Below are 23,692 nucleotides of genomic sequence, written 5' to 3'. Positions count from 1 at the left end.
CTCTCGAACATACCCGGGGTCAAAAAAAAATGTTCTTATTTAGTTAAGATTTATAATCAGAACTCGAGAGACTAGGTTGGCGCTGGCTGCTCCAAACAAGAGCTACTGCCAAAATATTATCCCGCAACACACACTAGCTTTCTAGGCTGCGCTCACGAGAATAGTGATAGCATTTGAGCTGGAGCACTCGAATTATGTTTGCCCACAAGTGTTTATGAAAACATGAAGAACGAGCAGAGAGGACATTAAAGTATCTTTGTTAGCAGCGCAGGTATTTGTGCGCAGACCGAAGCCACTGGGCTTACTACCCGTGAGAGCGAGGCGTTATTATATTAGGCAGAAGACCAGGTTTTGGAACTTGGGGTTTTGTCGGTGCTGTCACATGGGTTGGGGAACAGCAACCCACCTGGCGAGCTCCACGGTCACCGCACGCCAATCTTCGATCACCGGCAGCGCGACGATGCTAGTATTCACCGGCTTTCGGGATAGCCATCGTGTGGGAGTGTCCGCTTTAATGACCATCTTGACGGAAAAACTAAATACTGAACAACGTTGACCTGAAATGACGCGATGTCTCCCGGCCGATAGCGGAACGCCAGCAGCTGTTAAGGCCAGGTCGAAAGGCAGCGTTAAATTAAAAGCAACACGATTACAGCGCTGGTGAGTAGTTTGAGGGATGAGGGTGATCGCGCCGCTGACACCACTGACAAATCAACCAGGGCACGTGGCGTTCCAGGTATCTCCAAGCAGCTCGTTAGCATTTTGCTGCGTGTGTGTGTATATGCACACGTGTGTGCTTGGGAGCGGTAGCATAGCGGTTAGGGCGCTGTGCTACGAACTCTCACGGTCAACACCAGTGACAATTATCTGAACCGGTCTTGGACCTCCCCTAGGTCGACTCAGCCTCAAATAAATACCTGGTGCGGTGTGTAAACATCGCCACTATGGAGACAAAGGTGGCCGGGCATAGTGATGGTCACCCACCCCCTCCGTGTACTGTGTCGGCCTTCATTTTAGGTGCTCGCTAACAGCACTTGCCCAAACAGTCTGTTAAGGCTATATGGGGGATCTTCGTCGTTGTGCTTGTGGCAGGCGAGGAAGGGGCTCGCATACAGGGGAAGAGGGAACTGTGGCCAAAAAACGAGCGCTTCGGGGTAAACCAATTTACTGCAGCAATGCACACGGGCCAATGGGCACGGATTTAAATTGGAAATATTTTCCCCTTCCACTTTGTGCACTGGGACAATTTTTGCGACCGCCCAGCTTCGCGGCGGAGGGGGAGGGAGAGAAACAGGGGGAGCCAGAGGGAGAGGAGATAACGACTGGGCTCGAAGGCCTTGACAACGGGAATCAATCCACTCGCCACCCCATTCACACTGCCACGTGCCAGAGGCACGCAATTAGAAACGCGGGCATTAAGAGACAAGGGCGAGACCTCTCGGCCCATTACACATGCTCTTGCCTTGGGACACGAGCAGAGATCTGTGTGGCGGGCACGCTGATAGCAAAGACATCAAGTAGATGGAGTCGAATTATCACGTAAATGGGCTGTGTAGAAACTGAACCCACAACAACAGTAACCTCAAAAACCCTTTACACTATCTCTCGTGTAAAACTGCCATATCCAGACAGCGTATACCCAACGCGATAATCTGAATGGACATGCATATCGCAAATCCATTGCCGTTATCCCCAGCAGCTCTGCAGTGTTTCATGCTTTGGGTTTTAAACTTACACACAGCCCCATGTGACTATTGAATACAACCAAGTGTACATAATTACAATTATTTTCCTGCCAGCATGAGCAATTATGCAGCTTTTTTTTATACCAAAACAAAAGCATAGGAACCACCAAACAAGCCCCCAACATAATCGTTTTTTTTTTCAAAGAGATTTAAATTACCACTATAATCTCAACGAATAATAACATTGTCACTGGTGCCACGTTATGAGCTGGAACTCGCACGGCGAGCCTTGTGTGAGATGAGTCCCGGTGTCGACGTGAGATCACAGAACGAGTTGTCTCGGAATGATTCTCCTCCTTAGGAGGCCTCTGTAGGCATTTGCATAGCCATCAAAAATGTGCGCAATGTGAAATATGCAATTCTAGCAATTTTTTTTCTGCCGACTCACGACTCTTCAGTGGGTCGTAAATTCGACTAAACTCAAATGAAAAAAATGGGGCACACTGTATTTGTGGCAATAAATAAAAAATCATAGGCCAAGTTAAATAAGGCGATCGTTTATTACCCAGTTCCGTGTATTTAGACAAGAAACTGGTTCATACTTTACAAGGGTTGTTATCAGCAAGTCCTGACCTCACATACCCCTAAAACACCAAATTTGAGAATTGTTACGGGGGGGGGGGGGGGGGGGAAATGCCAGCCATGAACAGCGATGGCAGCGGTGCACAGCATAGATGCTGGGTATCAATAGTGTATACATTGTGTATACAATTATTTGTGTATAAAATGTGTGTATAAAAATTGTGTAATAACTTGCGTCCGAATGCATTTTGTTTATACCGTTTAGGAACGGCGCAGCAGCCGCACGCACTGCTCAGGAGAAAATTTGGTTGTGCGCGCGTCGTGCAATAAAATAGCGTACACACACGTACGCGCACACACACACACGCGCACACACACACGCACACACGCGTACGCGCGGTAGTGTAGCGATTAGCGCGCCGCGCTGAGAACCCGTCGACTCGAGTTCCGATTCCCGCTCACGGCCAACACCGGTGACGATTATCTGAACAGGGAATGGGCGTCCCCTAGGTCGACTCAGCCTCAAATGAGTGCCCGGTGCGGTGTGTAAACATCGCCACTGGGGAGACAAAGGCGGCCGGGCGTGGCGTTGACCACCCAACTCCCTCGTGAGCCGTGGCCGGCCTTCATAGGTGCTGGCTAATAGCACTTGCCCAAACAGTATGTTAAGGCTATACGGGGGATCTTTGTCTTTGTAGCGGTTAGTGTGCTGCGCTGTGGACTCGGCGACCCGAGTTCGATTCCCGCTCATGGCCAACACCAGTGAAGGTTATCTGAACCGGTCCGGTCATGGGCCTCCCCTAGGTCAACTCAGCCTCAAACGAGTACCTGGCCTGGTGCGCAAAACATCACCACTGGGGAGACAAAGGCGGCCGGGCGTGGCGTTGGCCACCCAACTCCCTCGTGAGCCGTGGCCGGCCTTCATTAAGGTGCTCGCTAACAGCACCTGCCCCAACAGTCTGTTAAGGCTACAGGGGAGAATCTTTGTCTTTGAGGCTGGGGTGGGAGGGAGGGGTGGGGGGAGAGCGTCACAGCAGTGCACGATGCTCCCTTGACAGGCCGCCTTGCCCGCTTGTGTTTTGCCTGCGAGGTGCTTTAAACATCGCCGTTGTTCTCACCTCGCACCGCTAAGTGCCCTGTGCGCACGGGCAGCCCTCTCCCCTGCGGAACGAATTCTGCGCACGTACAAGAGGCGAGCGAAAATGGGGCATTTTTTTTTTTGGCGGAGGTAGATAAACACGATTGAAAATTCCACTGAAATTTCAAATGAGGAAGGGAACAGTTAACAACAAAAAAAAGAAAGCTTTAAGTCGTAACTGAAAGGCGATTTGATTACATTAGGGGCCGTCCATAAATGACGTCACGCGATTTTGGACGATTTTTGACCCCCCCCCCCAGTCACACGGCGTCACAAAAAGTCAGACCCCCCAGAAATATGACGTCACAAAGCTCTGCCCCCCCCCCCCCCCCCCCACAAAATAAAACATGCTTCAAATCGCTTTAAACTATTATCACTGTAGTGCGTATTTAATGTGGCGCTGCACTCTGATGTTGTAGGAGAAAACATTTATTAAAAGTGAGAATTGTATTGTTTTATATTTTTATTATTTTGTTGTTTCCCTTCTACGTGACTTTATCTAAAGTACCAAGAATTTAAGCATAACGTGTTGTCTGTATTTATTTAAAGTTGTGCATTTTGACATGACGTCACATTTCTCAAACTCCCCCCCCCCTTCGTCACACATCGTCACAAATGTCTGACCCCTCCCCCCCCCCCAGGTGCGTGACGTCATTTATGGACGGTCCCTTATGCGCCTCGAAATGCGGTGGCCATGGAAACCGTGTCAACAAGTGAGCAGTTGACATTGTGCAAAGTGCCCATTTGACCCCGGCATTTGAAACTGGACTCTGAACCCTGGCCCTTTGACCCCACCTCGTTTGACCCCACCCACAAAATGTAGTTTTGCTAAACGTCACTTAAACAATTCACACGCACCACACACACTAAGCAGGTTAATGCAAACGACGAACGTGCAAAGTCTGAGGATTGTCACTGCTGTACAAACAAAATAACACCGCATCCACCACAGGGCGAATATTCGTTTTTTTCCCCCCAACAAATTTCACGATAGCGGCGCATCAACGATTGTAACATTTCCCGCCGAGGACACGGGGACCGGTGCTTTAAATGACAGCAACAGAGATGTTCCAAATGTTCGCGAGCGCAAGCGGTGGTTCTTCTGTTTGTACCGAGGAGGAGGAGGAGACGGAGAAAATAAAAAAAAACAATCCACTGTTGTGTTCCGAACGCACAGATGACCCAAGATTTGTTTTGCTGCATAAACAACGCGCGCTCGTTGAAGCTAAACAAAAATCGGCGCCCGCTGCCGCCGCAGCTCCTGCTGCTCCTGCTGCTGCAGCTCCTGCTGCTGCAGCTCCTGCTGCTGCAGCTCCTGCTGCTGCAGCTCCTGCTGCTGCTGCCCGCGGTTCTTCAGACGACGGGGAACCACCCGGTGGGGGGGGGGGGGCTGCTGCAACGCTGCAGCAGCCCCCCCCCCCACCACCACCCACATGGGCTGCTTCTGCAGGGTTTAAGCCCAGGTCATCGGGAGGCGGCGGACGAGGAGGGAGAAGGAAGGAGAAGGAAGGAGGAAGGAGGGAGAAGAAGGGAGAACTAAGAAGGAAAAGGGAGGAAGAAGAAGAACAACAACAACGGATTGTTGTGTTCTGAACGCACAGTTGACCCGAGATGTGTCTGCTGCACACACACTGCGCTCTCGTTGAACCGGCTCGGTGTCCCAACGTCGGCCCCGTGAACCCAGCAGGAGGCGATGGTTCAGTGCGGTCTGACCCGGGCATCATCAGCCTCCTTCGACTCGAGTGTCTCCCTCCTACAGGGCCTGGGGCCGTGAACCCGGAGGGCTTTTTCACGGCGTCGCTCATTACCAACGCGTTCGGAGCTTCACCGAACCGCCCAGCCAGCGCCAGTGAGCCCACGTTGTGTGGACGTGCAACACGACCAAGGATTATATTCTGCAAATAAGTCATATTAATACAACTTTTTTTTAAAAAACGCTTTTATGAAATGTACGAGTAATGGCAGAACTCCACGACTCCAGAAAGTGGCCCCGAAGCTTGCCATAACGTAAGGGGACCGTGGCCAATTACAGCCAACGTCAGTTGAGCGTGGAAGACCCAAGCCAAAACATAACATATAAAAAACAATGTTTAAACATATCTTTTTTTGATAGAATATAGTATTGTCATCAGTAGGACATATGTATACCAAGTTTGCAGTCGATACCACATTGGGAAGTGGGTTAAAATGGATTTGCAATATTTTATTGAGGATACAACAACAACGGACAGAGTTAACTAAAAGCGTGTAATAAATCATAAAGTGTTCAGTGACACTAAAAAACGTATATTATACAGTATTTCGATGGTCTTCCTTAAGTGGGCTAGACTGCCTCGAAGTGATAATCATGGCAGAGGCACAGAGTGAGCCACTCACTCCCTCGCAGACCAACTACCGTGCGCTGCTGGGTGAGCTGGACCCCTTTGTGGGACGCTGGGCACATGCCGGCGGTCACATTTAAGAGACTCGCACCGTCTCGACGGTGGTGGTGCTGCCGCCGACGGGAAAGCCAAGAAACGACGCAACATCTCTGTGCGTGTGGCAGCAGCGGGCACAGCTGCAACAATCGCAGCTTGGTACAGAATTTGCTTTTAAATAATGGAGGTGGGCCAGCTTGCGCCAAGGATCTAACACCGTGCCAGAGCACTCACCCGATACAAGGTGAGATCCTAGATTTTGAGTCCAAGCAGCTGTTCTTCTCAAGAGCAGTGAATCAAATCGTGCCAGCCCGGTCACCAAAGAACCCCAACAAAAAGCCTCCGACGTATTGAATTGAATTTTTCACTTAATTTAGCTCGATCCCGCTCTGAAAATCAAACAACTTGACTTTGATTCACGTGCGATGAGAACGCTCTTTACAGGTCGTGGGGGACGGGGACGGTGCCCCTACTGCGTGGCGAAAGACGCCTGTTGCAGTGGCGTCGAAAGTAGTTTTGTGACATCATCTTCCAGGGTCATTTTCTCTTGACACAAGGAGGTGCACCGCTCTCTCTCTCTCGCTGCCAGAGTTACAAATGGAAAGTTATCTCGTGACATAAACACAAACAGCAAATGTTTGTGGACCGAGGCGAGATTGAAAAAAAAAACTGTCGTACACTTACTTAATGTAAGCAGCAAAAAAAATGGCAAAGCTACTAAAGTAAACTTTTTTTATTTTACCAGGTAAGGCCCACTGAGCTATATAGCTCTTATTCAGAAGCGACCTGGCCACAAATGATACCCCAATAAAGTGACTTATCATGCAGAAATGTATAGCAGCCAAATACTCTAAATGAATAAATGGGACCTTTTTTTGCCAGTATCAAAGTATGAAAAAATAATAGATTTTACCCTTTCTGGCAATGAAACAAGAGGTGTTAAGATGTTCAAACACCAAATAGAAACATTTTGCAAGGATTCAAGTCTGCATTAACCACACACACAGTACTTGTGGTGAACATGCAAACAAAACATCCCCCGATAATATACGCAATGTCCTTGAAACTGATTGGCCTACACCAGAGACATCCTTCTTGAGGGCCTAATCTCACTACCAGTGTCAGACCAGAGATCGACCCCAAAAGGCGAACAGAGGCACGGCAATCCAAGTATTCAAAAGGAGCACGCTCTTGAAAACAAGCATATTTAACTCATCCGAGGAAGGGCTCTAATTCAGGAGTGCATATACACACCCCTTGGGTAATCCACTGTTTAGTGAAGGCCTCGCTGTGTCACAAGCCATGGGGAGTTGTTTGAACATAGTTTCATCATTCTGGTCAGTGCAGTTGATGAAGTTGGTGGGGGGGGAAGGGGAGGGGACCCAGGACCAGTTCGGATATCACTCGCCACTGATGTGAGCTGTGTCTGGTAGGTTGGCGATGGTTTAGTTTTAATTGTGTTCGGGTGATTTGTTTAACTCTCTTGGACTTTTGCACTCCTATTGTGTTTTCGTATTGTTTGTTGTTGTGACGTTCTTACCCGCCCCGACTGGACATCTGTGAAAAAAAAGAGCATAATAGCTCATCGGATTCCTCCGGTACAAGTACATATCCTGATTCTGAATCGACGTGACCAGGTTCGTGGTGCATTGGGTAAAGGACGGTACCACCACTCTACCACCACTCTACCACCACCCTGCCACCACCCTACCACCACTCTACCACTCTACCACAACTCTACCACCACCCTGCCACCACTCTACCACCACTCTACCACCACCCTGCCACCACCCTACCACCACTCTACCACCACCCTGCCACCACTCTACCACCACCCTGCCACCACCCTACCACCACCCTGCCACCACTCTACCACCACTCTACCACCACTCTACCACCACTCTACCACCACCCTACCACCACCCTGCCACCACCCTACCACCACCCTGCCACCACTCTACCACCACCCTGCCACCACCCTACCACCACCCTGCCACCACTCTACCACCACCCTGCCACCACTCTACCACCACCCTACCACCACCCTACCACTCTCTACCACTCTCTACCACCACTCTACCACCACTCTACCACCACTCTACCACCACCCTACCACCACCCTACCACCACCCTACCACTCTCTACCACTCTCTACCACCACCCTACCACTCTCTACCACCACTCTACCACTCTCTACCACCACTCTACCACCACTCTACCACCACCCTACCACTCTCTACCACTCTCTACCACCACCCTACCACTCTCTACCACCACTCTACCACCACCCTACCACCATTCTACCACCACTCTACCACCACTCTACCACCACTCTACCACCACTCTACCACCACCCTACCACTCTCTACCACCACCCTACCACCACCCTACCACCACTCTACCACTCTACCACCACCCTACCACCACCCTACCACCACCCTACCACCACTCTACCACCACTCTACCACCACCCTACCACTCTCTACCACCACTCTACCACCACTCTACCACCACTCTACCACCACTCTACCACCACCCTACCACCACCCTACCACTCTCTACCACCACCCTACCACCACCCTACCACTCTCTACCACTCTCTACCACCACTCTACCACCACCCTACCACCACCATACCACCACCCTACCACCACTCTACCACCACCCTACCACTCTCTACCACCACCCTACCACCACCCTACCACTCTCTACCACCACCCTACCACCACCCTACCACTCTCTACCACTCTCTACCACCACCCTACCACACTCTACCACCACTCTACCACCACTCTACCACCACTCTACCACCACTCTACCACCACCACCGTTATGTTGACCGTCGTTTCCTATCCACAACAACGCCACCGCACTCTCTTCTCATCTTGGTTAACCTAGCCAAGGTGACCCTGAGACTTAACCAATGTTCTTGAGTAGATGACATCTCCTCTACATCAGTCTGCCACCCCCCAACACCCCCCCTCCCCCCCCCCTTGTCTGCTGTGCTGACTACTCCCTGACCTGAGAGACCACACTCTTAAGCATTACGCATTCCAGGAGGCACCACCGACACTATTTATAGTCCATCCAACTAAGTGGCTGCCTGCTCTGATCTATCACGTGGCTCCTTGGTCCAAAAAATGTCGCCGTCCTATTTGCTCTGAAGATCCCACGGCAAAGCGGGATGGAATCTCAGAGCGACGTCCGCCGATTTGCCCACGGAATCCCAACAAATTTGCCCGAGTCTCTACACTCCCGCCGCCTGAGACTGACCGACAGGAGCAATAAATTGCGCGCCGTTAACCCAACCCGCACAGACATTTTTTTGTTACTTTTTACAGATATTGAATTATCCATTAAATGTGGCCAAATAAGCCTCGTGCGCGCGCTCGTTTAGCTCCTGCTTCTCCGTCATTCGCGGCTTTAATCCAAAATTTCGGAATGTCAACTTTCACCCCAGCTTCCGCTCCCCCCCCCCCTCACCCACACGCGGTCACCATTCGTCTCAAGCGAGGGCCAGTGCTTGGGCGACCTTTATTTTATTCATTTCCTCCCCCCTCGTGAATTTTTGCAGGGCGGAAGTCTCTCCCACATCCAACGCAGCCACTTCCATCTCGCGCTCCCTCGCGCCGCTCAAGAGCAGGCTTCCAAAACCTTCCTTTCATCTTCTGCCCATCCCTGACCGTCTTCTTCGCTCTGAAGTGTCTTCAAATGCTCAGCTCTGTGCTTCATCTCCATTCTATGCCCCATGGCCTCTTACCCCCCCCACCTCCCATAAAATTAAACCTCTATTTTTCCCTCACTGGGCCCCCCCTGATGCAGATGTCCTACACTTTGATTCTTCATGCACTGCGGCATTTGGATACTGCATAAAGCCACGCTGCATTGCACTGCACGCGTGTCGTACACGTGCCACCACTTGCCAAGGCCGCAGAAGATATAATCCTTGGGAAAAGACTGGGGAAACCAGGCGGAGCGTGACAACAACAATCAGGCCGAGGAACAAAGATAACTTAGCGTGCGCTCAAGAGGATGGGCCTTGGTGCCGTCCGTGTTGGCGGCTAACCACCGATGACCCCAGGGCCCAGAGTTCATGAACCCGGCCGGACTACTGTGATGTAGTTGTGGGAAAGGCAGCACGGGTTCCCTTTCCACTATGTCCACTGCATCAAATTGAAGTCTCAGATAAGTCACGTTTGATGCAAATGCAATTGCACAGCATAGCGGCGTGGAGGCCAGTTGTTCCGCAAACACCCGCAATTCCTAGAATTCCACCAAGCCAAATTTAATGAGGCAAATCCTGTCAGTACAGTGATGGGGTAGTGATGGGGAGGCGGGGAAACTGAGTACATGGAATTTCACAAATTTCTGTCCAAATCCAAACACCACTTGTTTAACATCATACTTCCAGCCTGAATGAATTAACGGAAGTATATATATATTTTTTTTTGCCCGAGCTCGTTTATAATTTAACATCCGAGGCTGTTTACGGTCTATGCCCTTAAAAATTCCCCGTCAAAATAACTGCCAAAACTGAAAATACTTCGGCTCTGGGGAGCGCAAGCCTCCGCGACGGCAAAACAATGTTCACGCCGCTAGGTGCGCGCGTTTCTCACCGCGGCAATTACCACCGAAGCCGTGCGAGATCCCCCACCGAGCCCATCAGCGCCCTCGCCCAGGGAACAGCTGGGATCCACGCAAGACGAACACACACGTGCGCGCGCGGCGGTGGCCTACAGAGGCGTTTGCAAGCGCACACTTTTTTTTTTAAAGCAAGGCCACTCAAAAAAAAAACTTCCACTTAACGACATCGGGATGAGGGCTCTTAAAAATTAATTCACTGTTGCATCTTCAATTAAAAGCCGTCGTCATTTACAACGCCCTTTACACATCAAGGTCGGTAATAGCGTAGAACCTGTTTTAATCTAGTTGTGGTGTTTACCTAATTATCTTCAGTTTATTTTCGTCCGCAATTTTTCTCCATGGGCAATCGACAAAAATCAAACTCGCCGAGAGAGAGAGAACGCCTTGCTTAGGCAGTGCGAAGCCTCTCCCAACTTCAATTGTTACCACCACTAAAAAATATATATAATCTAAGCGCCCCCACCCCCCCACCCCCGATTGCACGACACAAACCGGGCTTCTTCGCGACTCGATAAACCCCGCGCCGAACGTCGGGTCGGCACGAAAGCCAAAGTACGCAACTCACACGGGAAAATCGCCGGCGACTACAAGCAGGTGCGTCGCCTCCAAATTGCCGGCAACATGGGATCGTTGCGCTCAACTCTGAACCGACGGCGATGTCGGCGACGTGAAGGAGTGACGCTCCGTCCGCTGCCAAGGCCTCGACTTCGCAGCGAGTAAGACGAGAGCGGCACAGCCGGGCCACCGTGCGTGTCGAGCATCAGGCTGCGAAAGGTTTCTCACGGAACGGTCCACCCCCCCGCCCCGCCCCGCCCGCGCGTGTGGTCACACGTGCTGGGCCCAGTGTCCCAACAGTGGCAACGACGAGCCCCTGGAGGACAACCTCAGCATCAGGGCTTGAACCCAGGCACTTGGAGGTGCTGGCTCAGTGCCCTAGTCCAGAAGCCAGCTTCAAGGAGACACATTCCATTAGCACCTCCTTTCCAGCATAGTTCATTGTGCCCTGGCTTCTAAAGTAACTAATATTTAACTTTTTTTATTATATACCTTTTTTTGACATCAGCTATCCTTTACCCACTGTTGGATGAACGCATTTACTTACAATATAAAACATGCGACCAAAAAAGTGGCCAACGTGGAAGTTCAGAAACAGGTTGGATATAAAAGACCTGATGATGCAGGCAGGCGGCGGTGAGAGGGAAACCGGCACTATTTGGACACATTTAGGATGGACAACAACAACAACAACAGGAACATGCAAAGTGTTGTCGTCGTTCAGGAAAATGTAAGGAACCGGAAAGAGAGGTAGACCCAACAGAGAAGTGATGGGGGGGGGCCTTGTGCGCTACGCCACAAAACCCGGCGACCCGAGTTCGATTCCCGTTCAAGGCCAACACCAGTGACGATCATATCTGAACCGGTCCCGCTTCTCTCCTAGATCAACTCGGCCTCAAAAGGAGTACCTGACGCGGTGTGTAAACGTCGGCACTGGGGAGATAAAGGGCGTGGTGCTGGTGACCCACCCCCTTCGTGTGCAGTGCCGGCCTTCGTAGGTGCTCGCTAAAAGCACTTGCCGCAAAAGTCTGTTAAGGCTACATGGGGGGGGGGGGGTCATTGTCTTTGCACGTGCGATAGGGCTTGTGTGATAGGGCTTGTGCGTGCGCTATGGGGGGCTTCTGAGTGTGCGAAGGGGCTTCGACGCCGATAGCTATGCCGAGATGTTAACTACCTCACCTGATATACAGGAGGTCGTGGGTGCGATACAGACCACTGACGTCTGTATATTTGGAGTTTGCTAATCTCTCTCCCCGTGGTCACGTGGATTTTTTCTCTGGTACCTCTGGTCCCCCCCCCCTACATTTAGAAACGTGCATTTAGATAATTTAGCTGTTATAAATATCCACGTGATAAAGCCACTTTGTTGAGCTATGATTTGTGACCAGGTCGCTTCTGAAAAGTAACTATACCGCTCAGTGGGCCTTTACCTGGTAAAATAAAGAAAAAAAATGTTGGGGATTTGTTGACCTTTCTTATACTTTGCACTCCTATCGTGTTTTTGTATTGTTTTTATTCTTTGGGACTTTGGGTAAAGTCACGTGTCAAGTAGATAGGTTCAAAGAGAATAACATAAAACTACGACGTTTCAATCGCAACACAAGCGACTCAAAGCTCAATCAAATTGTTATTTTCCTTGAACATATCTACGTGACTTTACCGAAAGACCCAAAGAATATGAATTCCTGCAGTCACGAAAGTTTTAAGCCAAGGTTTGTATTGTTTGTTGTCGTCACTTTCTGACCCCGTGCCCCTGCTAGTGGACATCTGTGAAAAAAGGAGATTCAAAGCTCGATCAAATTCCTGCGGTAGAAATACAGATTCTGATTCGGAGTATCTTTAAGCAACGGGCCTATCGCCAAGCAGTCATGCCTGACCCCGCCAGCACACGTGCCTATCTGCTTCCACTCCTTCAAGTGTGCTGTCCGAATACAGGAGTGGGGCACAATCCTCTCCCATTGCTTTTTTAAATTTTACCCATGGTAAAAGTAAAGCCCACAGTTGCATCTGGGTCATTTCTCAGCCTCTCGGCCAGCATTCACAAGGGCATCCGCCGCACCCCGCGTCCCTGTCCGTGCCGAGGATGCACACCCACTTGGCCGTGCCTCACCACCGTTAAGGGAGATAAATGGCAGGAAAGAAAGTGGGTGGCGGCTGCCCCCCTCCACCTCCCTACCCCCCCCGCCCCCGTTTCCATGATCACCGAGAAGCAGGCTCTAACCAATCCGGGAATGGTCCAGTTTCCAGCCCGGGAAAACACAACCAGAATCAGATTGTTTATTTAAACTGGCGGGAATCCGATGAGCTGTAAAAAAAAAAAAAGATTTTTCTCTCTCAAATGTCCAGTACGGGGGGGGGGGGGGGGGGGGGCATGCGGTCAGAAAGTTACAACAATAAGCTATCCAAAAAAAAACACGATAGGAGGTGCAAAGTATAAGAAAGTTAAGGGCCGATTGTTGTGCCCTCCTTACTCCATGACCACCTCCTCTCCACTTAGCACTCTGCAGCCTGGTGGCAGGGATCAAGGAATTCGATGTCAAAAGGTTAGCATTCAGTAAAGTCCGCACACCACGCATATTCTGGAACGAGCGGACTACTCCAGTCGGCGATTCCACTTCGGGCACCACAGTGACGGAATGTTAACTGCCTCGCCTGGTATACAGGATGGACGCGGGTTCCATCCAGACCCTGATGCCTGCTGTATGTTTGTAGTTTGCACTTTTTTTCCAGCGGTCACGTGAATTTGTCTCCGGGTCCTCCGGTTTTTCCCTCCACATTTAGAAACGAGTGTTTTAAGAGTATTTGGCTGCGACAATTTTCCACGTGATGACGAGCCACTTCGTTGAGCCATCATTTGCGGCCAGGTCGCTTCTGAAAAAGATCTACACAGCTCCCTGGGCCTAACCTGGTAAAAATGAAAATAGTTTAGTTTGATAGGTTTAGTTTAGTTACCACCCCAGGTGCCGTGTAATGACTTTACAACATTAAACACTAAATTGTAGCCTGTTGCCGCTTACAAAACGCCACGCGAGAGAAGAACGGGATAAAGGGATGTTTGTCTTTTGGGTTGAGCTCTCATTTAAAAAGACTTACCACCCCCCCCCATCCCACCCCCCCCCCCCTACGCAAGACCCAGCACCTGGTCTCGGGAGTGCACGGGAGACCTTTAAATCAGCCAGCGAACGAGCGCCGCTCCCACCTCCATGCACAGAGGGGATTAGAGCCATGGGTCCCACCGCCTTCCACATCTCTGACGCACACGACGCACACACACACGTCTGTGACGCAACCAGGCAAATACCTCCCACCGCTCCCCCACCTGCTGCATTATGCACCGCGTGCTCATGACAAAGGGGGGGGGGGGAGAGTGGGATGGCATTGTTGTCTGCACCGCCGTCGCCACCACTACTACCGAGAGAAGCACGGACAGCCCGGAATAGCGCTCTCCACGGGCGAGAAATACACCGCCCGCTTAACGAGCCCTTATTACTCCAGAGCCCGGGGCCACTTGCAGGAACGCGGCGCATTTGGCAAGAGAATTTTATAAAAAGAAGCCGGTTTTAATAAACCGAACGCAATGCGCACGTTCAAGGCCGGCTACGCACCGAACGAACGCGTTCCGTTTCCGAACCGCAGGGGGTTTTTGATTGGCGGCCCACCGTGATTTGAAATTCGTTAAGGAAAATGACATGGGGGGCCCCCCTTTTCTGACAGAACACGCGAGCGATGAGCATGCGCGCGTGCAGAGCCTGTCAAGAGTGCACGAGCGAGGCACGGGAGGGATTCGCGGAACGCGGCTCTGTGCTGCATGCAATAGGCCACAAGGTGGTGGGGTGGGTGGGTGTAATCGCGGTGCAAGTGGGGAGCTAACCGAGCTATTAACCGGGCAAAAAAATACTTGGGTTTGCTTTCTCAGCCACGGCCAACATCAATGGCAAGTGATATCTGAGCTGGTCTTGGGCTCCCCTCCTTCCCCTCGCCAACCCGCATTGACGAAACGCGGTGAAGTATGGTCAAACATCCCCAATGGCCAAAAAGGTGTGCGGATACCTTAATCTTCGAGCAATGGTTGGTTTGACGTTCGTGTATCAAAGAGACTACGCTTAATTGCCCCGTCTTCTGTTTGACGCTCTTGAATTTGTAGTTTTTCTTGCCAGGAGCCACTCATTAGGCTTCTTCATCATTTCCAATGTTGGGTTTCACCCCCCCCCCCTACCCTTCAGGGATATTTGTGTCTTTTCTTAACAGTTATACTGCTGTAGCATCAACGATGGCTTTTCCTAAAAGTTTGGAGTTTGATTACGGCCTAGAGCAATGTGGAAGGAGATTATTATTGCATGCGCACGCGTGCGTGTACAGGGGATTAGGTAACAAGAGACAAACCCAATTGAAATGGACTACAATGGACACCAGAAGCAGCCCAATTAGAGCACCGATTTCTCTTAGCTTGGCTGTAGGAAAAATTTCCATTGTGGGTTTCAGGGTGGGATCCAAACACGCTTACCAACACGAATACCAGCCGTTCGCCACCAAGCGATGGTGTCGTCACCACGGCGCCTGTGCCAGGCCAGGTGCACTTTGAGGCTATCACGTGAAGTGTCGAAGGTTCGCTGACGGAAGGTCACGGGACAGACCCAGGTGGTGCCGTGGTTTGGCCGACCGAGGTGACTGGCAAGATGCACACCAGCTGAACCCCCCCCCCCCCGCCCAAACTGGGCCGTCACACTTGGGCAGGCTCTCACACACACACACAGGACCACCCGTCGCCCGCCTTGTAGCAGACAGAATGAGACTGCGCCTGACAGCATCGGCAGGGCAAGCGCAAAAAAAAACTCTACAAGCCAGTTGAGTGGCCCGCCAGTATGCTGACCACCAGGCTGTCCAGCGACTCAACACCGCGATCACTCGTACATTTTGGCATTTGGTGGGAGAGCTCCTCATGGCAGTTGAACGCGCTTAAGCTACCGGAGGAAATTACACATTCCTATGGCCGGTCCACCCATGAAGACAACCACCGCTTGACGTCTTCTCGCAAAGTGCCGCTCGTTTTTTTTTGTATCAACTCCACAGGGGAGATGGTACGAATTGGAGCCCTTACCGGGATTTGAACTCCGCAACCTTTCAACTGCGAGTGGAGTGTTCTAACCACAGTGCTGCCTGGCCGCATTGAACGGAACACGACCACCGATTTACCGTCCCGTCACAACAAAACCCACACGTGGCGTGGCCTTGCCGGCCCAAACCGAGTGTGCAACACACCTCCAATATAAACACCGGCGATCAGGTCATCAGGGTCCCCAGAAAATCGTTCCACCGAGGATGGGGATGGCCATGTTCTGCCTTCATGTGCAAGACGCACGCCAATTTCCCCGCTGACTGCTTTTGGAGGTCACCAGAGCTCCCGGCAGTACCAGTGACAGAGGCAGAGATGGTGGCTGAGGCCCGTCAAGTGTGCAGAGTGCGTGCGTGCACACCTTGACACTTTGCCCTCATATATATATTTTTTCCTGCTTCGACGGAGACGAGGCAGCTCTCCGCAATTGTGTTGAAGAGTGAATCCACAACATTTACAGTTTGAGTACGACGTTTCGCTGGTAATTACATCCAGCATCATCGGGCAATTCGCGAATTACCAGCGAAGCGTCGTACTCAAACTGTAAATGTTGTGGATTCACTCTTCAACACACCGGTGGGCTAAAGTAGTGAATTATTTGTCTTTTGTCAACGTGACACTTTTTTTTGCTGATTGGCCGTGTCGGGTGGTGGAGGGTTACGACACACTTATAAATAACGCGATCTAACCCAAAAACCTTTATTATGAATAATATTGGTCGCGAAAGCCTACGTGTTAAAATGATCCCTTGTATAAAGGGTGTCAGTTTTGGTGCCAGATAAAAAGGGTAAAAACCTATTACTATATCTTGCTACTGGCAAAGGAGGTCTCATAGTGAACCTAAACAATCCAAGCATCAGTCAGAGACATCGATACGTGCCGCAAAAAGAGAGCGAGAAGGCTGAAACTGCAAGGCCGACGTTCAGCAAACGGGGTCGGGTGAAAAAATTAAATGAGGCTCAAATTCTTCGTAGGGGAAAAAAAGAAAAAAAAGCAGCGCAGAACATGCGCAGGAAACGTAACATCGCTCGGCATCACCCAGCCACGTTCAGGGGGACGCTGCGAGGGGCGGACAGAAATCCCGGGGGCTCGCGCCTCTGCGTTCGCGTGCACGCCGGCTTAACGAGGCCCCCGAGCGTGGCGGGAGGGTGCGGGGGGGTGGGGGGGGTGTCACATTATTCACACGCGGCGAGGGTTCAACTCCATTTACACCAGAATGCACGGAGTTCCCCCCCCCCTTGTGCCGTGACGCACGACGAAACGTCCTTTTCGATTCGCGGCGAAGCGTTCCTCGTCAATCCACCGTTGGCCAAAGGCCTCCCCCCCCCCAACCCCCCGTGCCGTGTCAGCCAAAGAGGACGTCTGGCTCGAATGTTGCCACGCTGAGGGAAGACTGATCAAACGCTTCGCGACGTCTCGGCTCACCAGCCACGGACATTGGGGTGCCGCCCTGTAGAAGCGGAGGGTTTGATTTGACGTGAAAATGTAAGTGTGTGTACGTCGCGGTGAATGCAGAGGCCACCAGTGGCTGTGGCGGGGGGGGGGGGGGGTCTCCACCATTCCTTACTGGATTATGTCACGAGCAAAGAAACCTGCCAGGGTGCCTGAAGAAAATCCACACACACAGACACACACATACACACAGACAGACACACACACACAGACAAAGATAAAGATTCCCCATATAGCCTTAACAGACTGTAGGGGCAAGTGCTGTTAGCGAGCACCTATGAAGACCGGAACGGTACACGAGGGGGTGGGTGGCCAGCACCACGCCCGACCGCCTTTGTCTCCCTAGTCGATGTTTACACACCGCCCCAGGTACTCATTTCAGGCTGAGTCGACCTAGGGGAGGCCCGGGACCGGTTCAGATAATCGTCACTGGTGTTGGCCGTGAGTGGGAATCGAACCCGGGTCGCCAGGTTCATAGCGCAGCGCGCTAACCGCTACACTATCACACAGACACACAGACACACAAACACACACACGAGCAATAAAAAACTGAAAATCTGCTGTACAGAAAAGATCCGAGACCTACTTGCTGTACTGCGTCACAACAATGGCACACTTGTCTCCTTTATACACGCAACCCTTTAACCCCCCGCCCCCCCAAGGCAAGGCCATGCTCTGCTGTTCGAGTGCGAAGCGGAACAACTCGACAAACAATGCGAGTAATGCGACAGCGAACAAACCAGCATTAGCGTTGGGCAAGGGCAGCCCTTGAAGGGAAATATTACGATTGTAATGTTTTGTAAGCACGCCTGCAGTGTGGCGAGGGTCATTAAGGGAAGACGGACTCGATCTACTTCACAGGGAAATCAATGGTTCTCTACACCTGCATTACTCAAGCACTGCGTGTCCTCCAGCTCCTCGGCTCGACACATCCACACGCACGCACGCACTCAACAATAGGCGCCATTCGCCACTAACTGGCGGTGACATCACCATAGCGCGCTCGTGCCAAGCTAGGTGCAACTTGAGGCCACGTGAAGTGTCGCGGGCTCGCTCGCTGGCAGGTCACGGGGCAGACCCAGGTGTTATGGGTTCACTGACTGGGATGACTGGTAGAGTTTTTTCAGTTTTCAGTTTATTTATTTTGGTATAGCCCTGTGAGCCATGCGGCTCTTGAATCGGGAGCAACCACAACAAACAAAAAAACAAAAACACGAACAAGAAAAACATCTTAAAGTGACTATGTGTGACTGTGCAAACAGAAAATCCATGAAAAAACACAGCAAAATATTCCTGAAAAAAGCACCGTACACTAATGCTGTACGGTGGGATGCAAGTCAAACAAAAACAACCACAAGAAAACTTAGATTAAGGCCATCAGTCTAACTCCGTACTACAACAAAACAAACATGTCCAAACCAAAAAACGTTTTCGAAATCACTAAAAAAAAAAGCCATAATTGCAACGTAACAGTGATCACAGGGACTGTGACCGAATTTTTACAATAAACTACATAAATAACATGTAACACCAAATCCTAGAGCCATAGCTGGCTGCATGAGTTACAAAGACCCCCTGAGAAGCCTTTAACAGACTGTTCTGACAAGTACTGTTAGCGAGCACCGATGAAGGCTGGAACGGTACAGGAGGGGGTGGGTGGCTGGCACCACGCCCGACCACCTTTGTCTCCCCAGTAGTGATGCTTACACACTGCACCAGGTACTCATTCGAGGCTGAATCGACTGTGGGGAGGCCCAGGACCGGTTCAAATAATCCCCACTGATGTCGGCTGTGAGCAGGAATCGAACTGGGGACGCCGGGTTCATAGCGCAGCGTGCTAACCGCAACACTACCGCTTCCCACAACACACAAACACACACACGCACGAACACAGGCACACCACTACCCACACACACCACCATGTACACATGCAAGGACACGCACACACAAACACATCAATTCACTCACGCAAAAAACACGCATGCGCACAGACACACACACACACACGTGAGCGCGCACTGCTGCCTGTAAGTGGTCACGGGGCATTAACCGAGAGCTTACTTGTACGTTACTTGCAAGGCAGCTGTGAAGCCTGGGGATCCGTGGGTTCCTTTAGCTCGGTGATGATAGTTCGACTCCCCCCCGCGCTCTCGTGCTGGCAATGTGCGCGAGGCATTTCAAAGCGCGTGTCATGGAAAGTGGGATCCTCGAGCAGCCAGAGCCGACGTTAAGCAAAAGAAACAGCCTTTCACGTGCTTGCGTCACAGCGAAAAACGCCAAGTTTAAACACGTGCAACAATTGAAGGAAATCACAACGGCAACACAAATCACAAGGACCTTGCGGCGTTGGCTGTGCCCACAAAAAAGCTACCCGCTGCACTCATTTGCCCCTCTGGGGGTGGGGGGGGGGGTGGGGTCGGTCCCCATCTGCGACTCAAACGAGCGCTCACCTCTTTCCCACGCTGCAGGTAAAAGCGGCGCAGGTGTTTTGACCGTGGCGTCGGAATTTGCTTTGACAACAATCACTGCCTCTCCCAGGTGTCTCTCCCGCCGTGCGAAAGAGACTTGCCTCTTTGGCCGTTACGCCTCCTCATCACAAGTGTCATTTGTATTTGCTGCGCAGCCCGTTCTCCTACAACGCCGTTGTGTTCCTGAAGCACAGCACGTTATGGACAAATCACGTTATAATAAATAATATATAATATAGGGTAAAGCACCACAGTCCGCGATAACGCGTGAGACGCGTACGCAGGCTGAGCAAAGACTGAGGCGCGTGGGTAGCATCTGGAAGCATCCAGCAGCATCCCGCCTTTGTGCGAAGCTACCCCGTCGTAGTTTCTGTTCGCTCAATCGCGTTACATCCAATTCGCATCCGCGTTATAAAAATGTCTTCCCTAATACAGTACGTGCATAGCGTTATATCCAATTCGCGTTACGAAAACACGCAGCGTTACAGGACAACAGGCTGTAGTCACAACTTTTATCTGAATGGTCATCCAAGGAATACATAGCGCCGGGTTTTTTTTTTTATATGGGACTTAAATAACACAAACGCGGGAACGTGCAGAAATATGAAATGTAGGGGGAATGGCAGAAGGGTGCCCTGTCCTGATTAACAATTGATTCCTCTAAGAGCCAAGTGCCATTCGCCAACCCACCAAGTGAATTCACACGTTTCCAGGGCCCACGAACAATGCAGCAATAACGTAACATAAACATTGGTGGGGGGTGGGGGGGGGGTCATATTTTGCCAAACGAAATCACAGTCATTTGCCATTTGCCAACCCTATAATATATCACGCTTTGTGAATCGGCATTTACGCGTCCAAACCAAGCGCGTGGAGTTCACTCGCCGTGCCCGAATGGGCTTTTTACACGTCATCCGAGCTGTGGATCTCCGCGACTGCCCGCCATGAGGTGTTGTGTAACGCCGTCGTTCCAGCCGTGGGCCTACGCCTTCCTCTCGCAATAACACAAAAAAAATATACAAACGCACGCGAACGGTTTTAATCGCCGGCTTGCAAGGCAGTCGGCGATTATTTGGAGCGCGCCACTCGCACGCCGCTAGGGAATAGACGTTACGCTCGCAGCTTCCGCGCGTCATTTAATTAAAACGCCTTGCGGACAAATACTGCGCCGTGAATGGTCTCCCGAGGCTTTGTGATGGGAGAATGTTGTCCAGGAGCAGCTCAGGCACAATATTCTCATGCGAAATGCATATGGCCATTACTGGTAATCATGCGCACCCATGCCCTAATGCGATGGTAAATCCACATCACACGGGCACACTGCATTAATTCTCTCGCACACACACACACATCTACACTGCACTACGGACACATAAATCACACACACACACATACATCTCTACTGGACGAACACAACATCAACCGCCGTTGAACAGCAAGTGGCCGTGACGTCAACTCGGCGCTTGTGCCAGGCTAAGTACACCTTGAGGCCACGTGAAGTGCCAAAGGCTAATGGACTACAAAGATAACCCCTTCATAGCCGGAGCAGACTTTTGGGGCAAACGCTGTTAAGCGAGCACCTATGAAAACCCACACGGTACATGCGGGGGAGGATGGCCAGCACCACGTCCGACCGCCTTTGTCTCCCCAATGGCGATGTTTTGGATTGCAAGCCCACGGGGCGTGTAATTGCCAACACACCGTTCCATTATTGGTGCATGCACACATCTTCCGTCCAAGCAAGATTATCTGCCGGGCTATGTAGTGGTAGAACAGCAAACGTTGAGCCTACGTCCTTGGCACCAGGACCTACTGTGGAGAGCTGGTGAGGATATGGTACCATCAAAAACAAAATTGCAGCGCCACCACAATTTACCACCCTGGTGATCCGATCTACGACCCACGGGAACAGGTCCTGCGATTTTCCTGAGCAACTCTGTGTTTTATAAGGGGGGGGGGGGGGGTTGGGGTGTGGAGAACCCCTCAGCCATAACAATACCGGCTAGGTGGGCCAGTATTCTTCGTTGCAAGGCCTGTGGGCCATTGGCGGCTCCTGGTGACCTTTAATGCAGGCCCCGACAATACACAAATGTGAAAACACCCACTCCGCCCCCCCCCCCACATAATCATCGTGCTACCAAACCCCAAATGGGTTAAAATTGTGTGGCGGCCCTCACACCGATGATGTCTTAGCAGCGAAAGTAGTAAAGAACACTGGCGTAAGGTCACCAAGGGATGCTTGACCCTCCGACAGGAAGTAGATGCCCCCCTTCCACCATTGTGAGTGGCTGGCTGTTTGCCATCTGCCGAGGAGCTGCAAAAATGCGACCCAGAGCCCGAGAACCCTACGCGTGTACTGTACGTTGAACTTCTTTCGCCACCCGTACGTAGCCAACCGTGCTGATCGGGAGTAAAGGGCAGGACGGTGATGCACTCCAAAACGAATCGCCGAGGTGGAGAAGCACTTGGCGTGCAAGGCCGTCTCATCTCTTGGTTGGCTACCACATAGCTGCCAACCCCTTGTCAGTGCCCTACCTTAATACAGACTAGTACAGACCTTATTGGTCACCCCGTGCCCTTATATCAACGTTCATCCTGCTAAGTCCCATCATAAGGGAGAAATACAAACAAATCGACAATCACCACGTGTACACTCACCCACACACCCTCATACCTGTCAACCCCATATCAGTGCCCTACCTTATTACAGACTAGTACAGACCTTATTGGTCACCCCGTGCCCTTATAAATATCAACGTTCATCCTGCTAAGTCCCATTAGAAGGGAGAAACACAAACAAAAAGTTTTATTTTTGCCCGAATTTAAATGACTGTACGCCGGCCGTATGGACCTGTAAGTCAATTTTCCTGTACTGGAATATGGGTAAACCGTATGGGTCGATAGGTATGCTACAAGTCAAATTCCGAGTGGATTTAAGATACCGCTAATAACCTATACGGCTTTAAAAGGGGCTCACCACCCCACATTACTTGCAGGAACGAATACATTTTTACATATTCCATCAAGGTCCTTAAGATCTTCTGATCTCCAACTGCTCAGCACTCCCAAGGTCTAGCTATGGGACGCCTTGCCACTTGAAATCAGGGCAATCAGAGTCGGTAGATATATTTAAGCCTGCTTTGAAATCCCATCTCTTTAAAGTGGTCCTTCATTTTTTAGCTTGGTCGGTTGCCCCTGGTTCTGTTTTTGTTTCCTACTGTTCATGCATTACACTTTTGGGAATCCTAGGGTGGAATGCGCAACTATTCATTTGAATTATTGTTATTATTTTCACGCGGCAGAATTTCTCGGGACATCTTCTGCAGGATTGGAAGGGCAGCCTGCCCTGGTGGTTGCCAAGTTTTTTTTTCCCCCCCTCTACAAAGAGGACCAGGGGGGGAGAATGCAACCGATTGTAATAACATCATTGTGAAACCGAAAAGTCTTGGCGAGGATTGTTCCACATCGTCTTGCCAGGCACGACGAGGAAGCAGCCTTGACAGCTTCCACCCCCTCCCAATGTGGTTTCAGGGCGGTGAGATCCTGCACAGACACCCAGCATTCTACGTCTGGCCAGCTACAGCAGCGAAGATAATTTTCCACGGGACTTGGTGCACCGAAGCATACACGCAGATATT

At 51.1% G+C, this 23,692-nt stretch overlaps 1 protein-coding gene across 8 annotated transcripts in view; it reads right to left on the bottom strand.

Moving 5' to 3' along the window:
- TPST1 (tyrosylprotein sulfotransferase 1) overlaps positions 1-23,692 on the bottom strand; it is a 79,518-nt gene that overhangs the window by 47,585 nt on the left and 8,241 nt on the right. Inside the window, exons 3-4 of one of the 8 annotated variants that reach the window (XM_076072629.1) lie at positions 20,037-20,237; positions 19,648-19,741 (exon numbers count right to left, since the gene is read on the bottom strand). The exons of 6 other annotated variants lie outside the window; for them this stretch is intronic. The gene's annotated coding sequence lies outside the window, so the exon portion shown is untranslated. The remainder of the gene's footprint in view (positions 1-19,647; positions 19,742-20,036; positions 20,238-23,692) is intronic. One more of the 8 variants, XM_076072631.1, reaches the window with a different exon arrangement.

The sequence above is a fragment of the Petromyzon marinus genome, chromosome 38 (genome assembly GCF_048934315.1).
Source record: "Petromyzon marinus isolate PM22_M1 ecotype Great Lakes invasive population chromosome 38, UKy_Petmar_22M1.pri1.0, whole genome shotgun sequence".
Lineage (NCBI taxonomy): Eukaryota > Metazoa > Chordata > Hyperoartia > Petromyzontiformes > Petromyzontidae > Petromyzon > Petromyzon marinus.
This window is presented reverse-complemented; position numbering and strand designations above follow the sequence as displayed.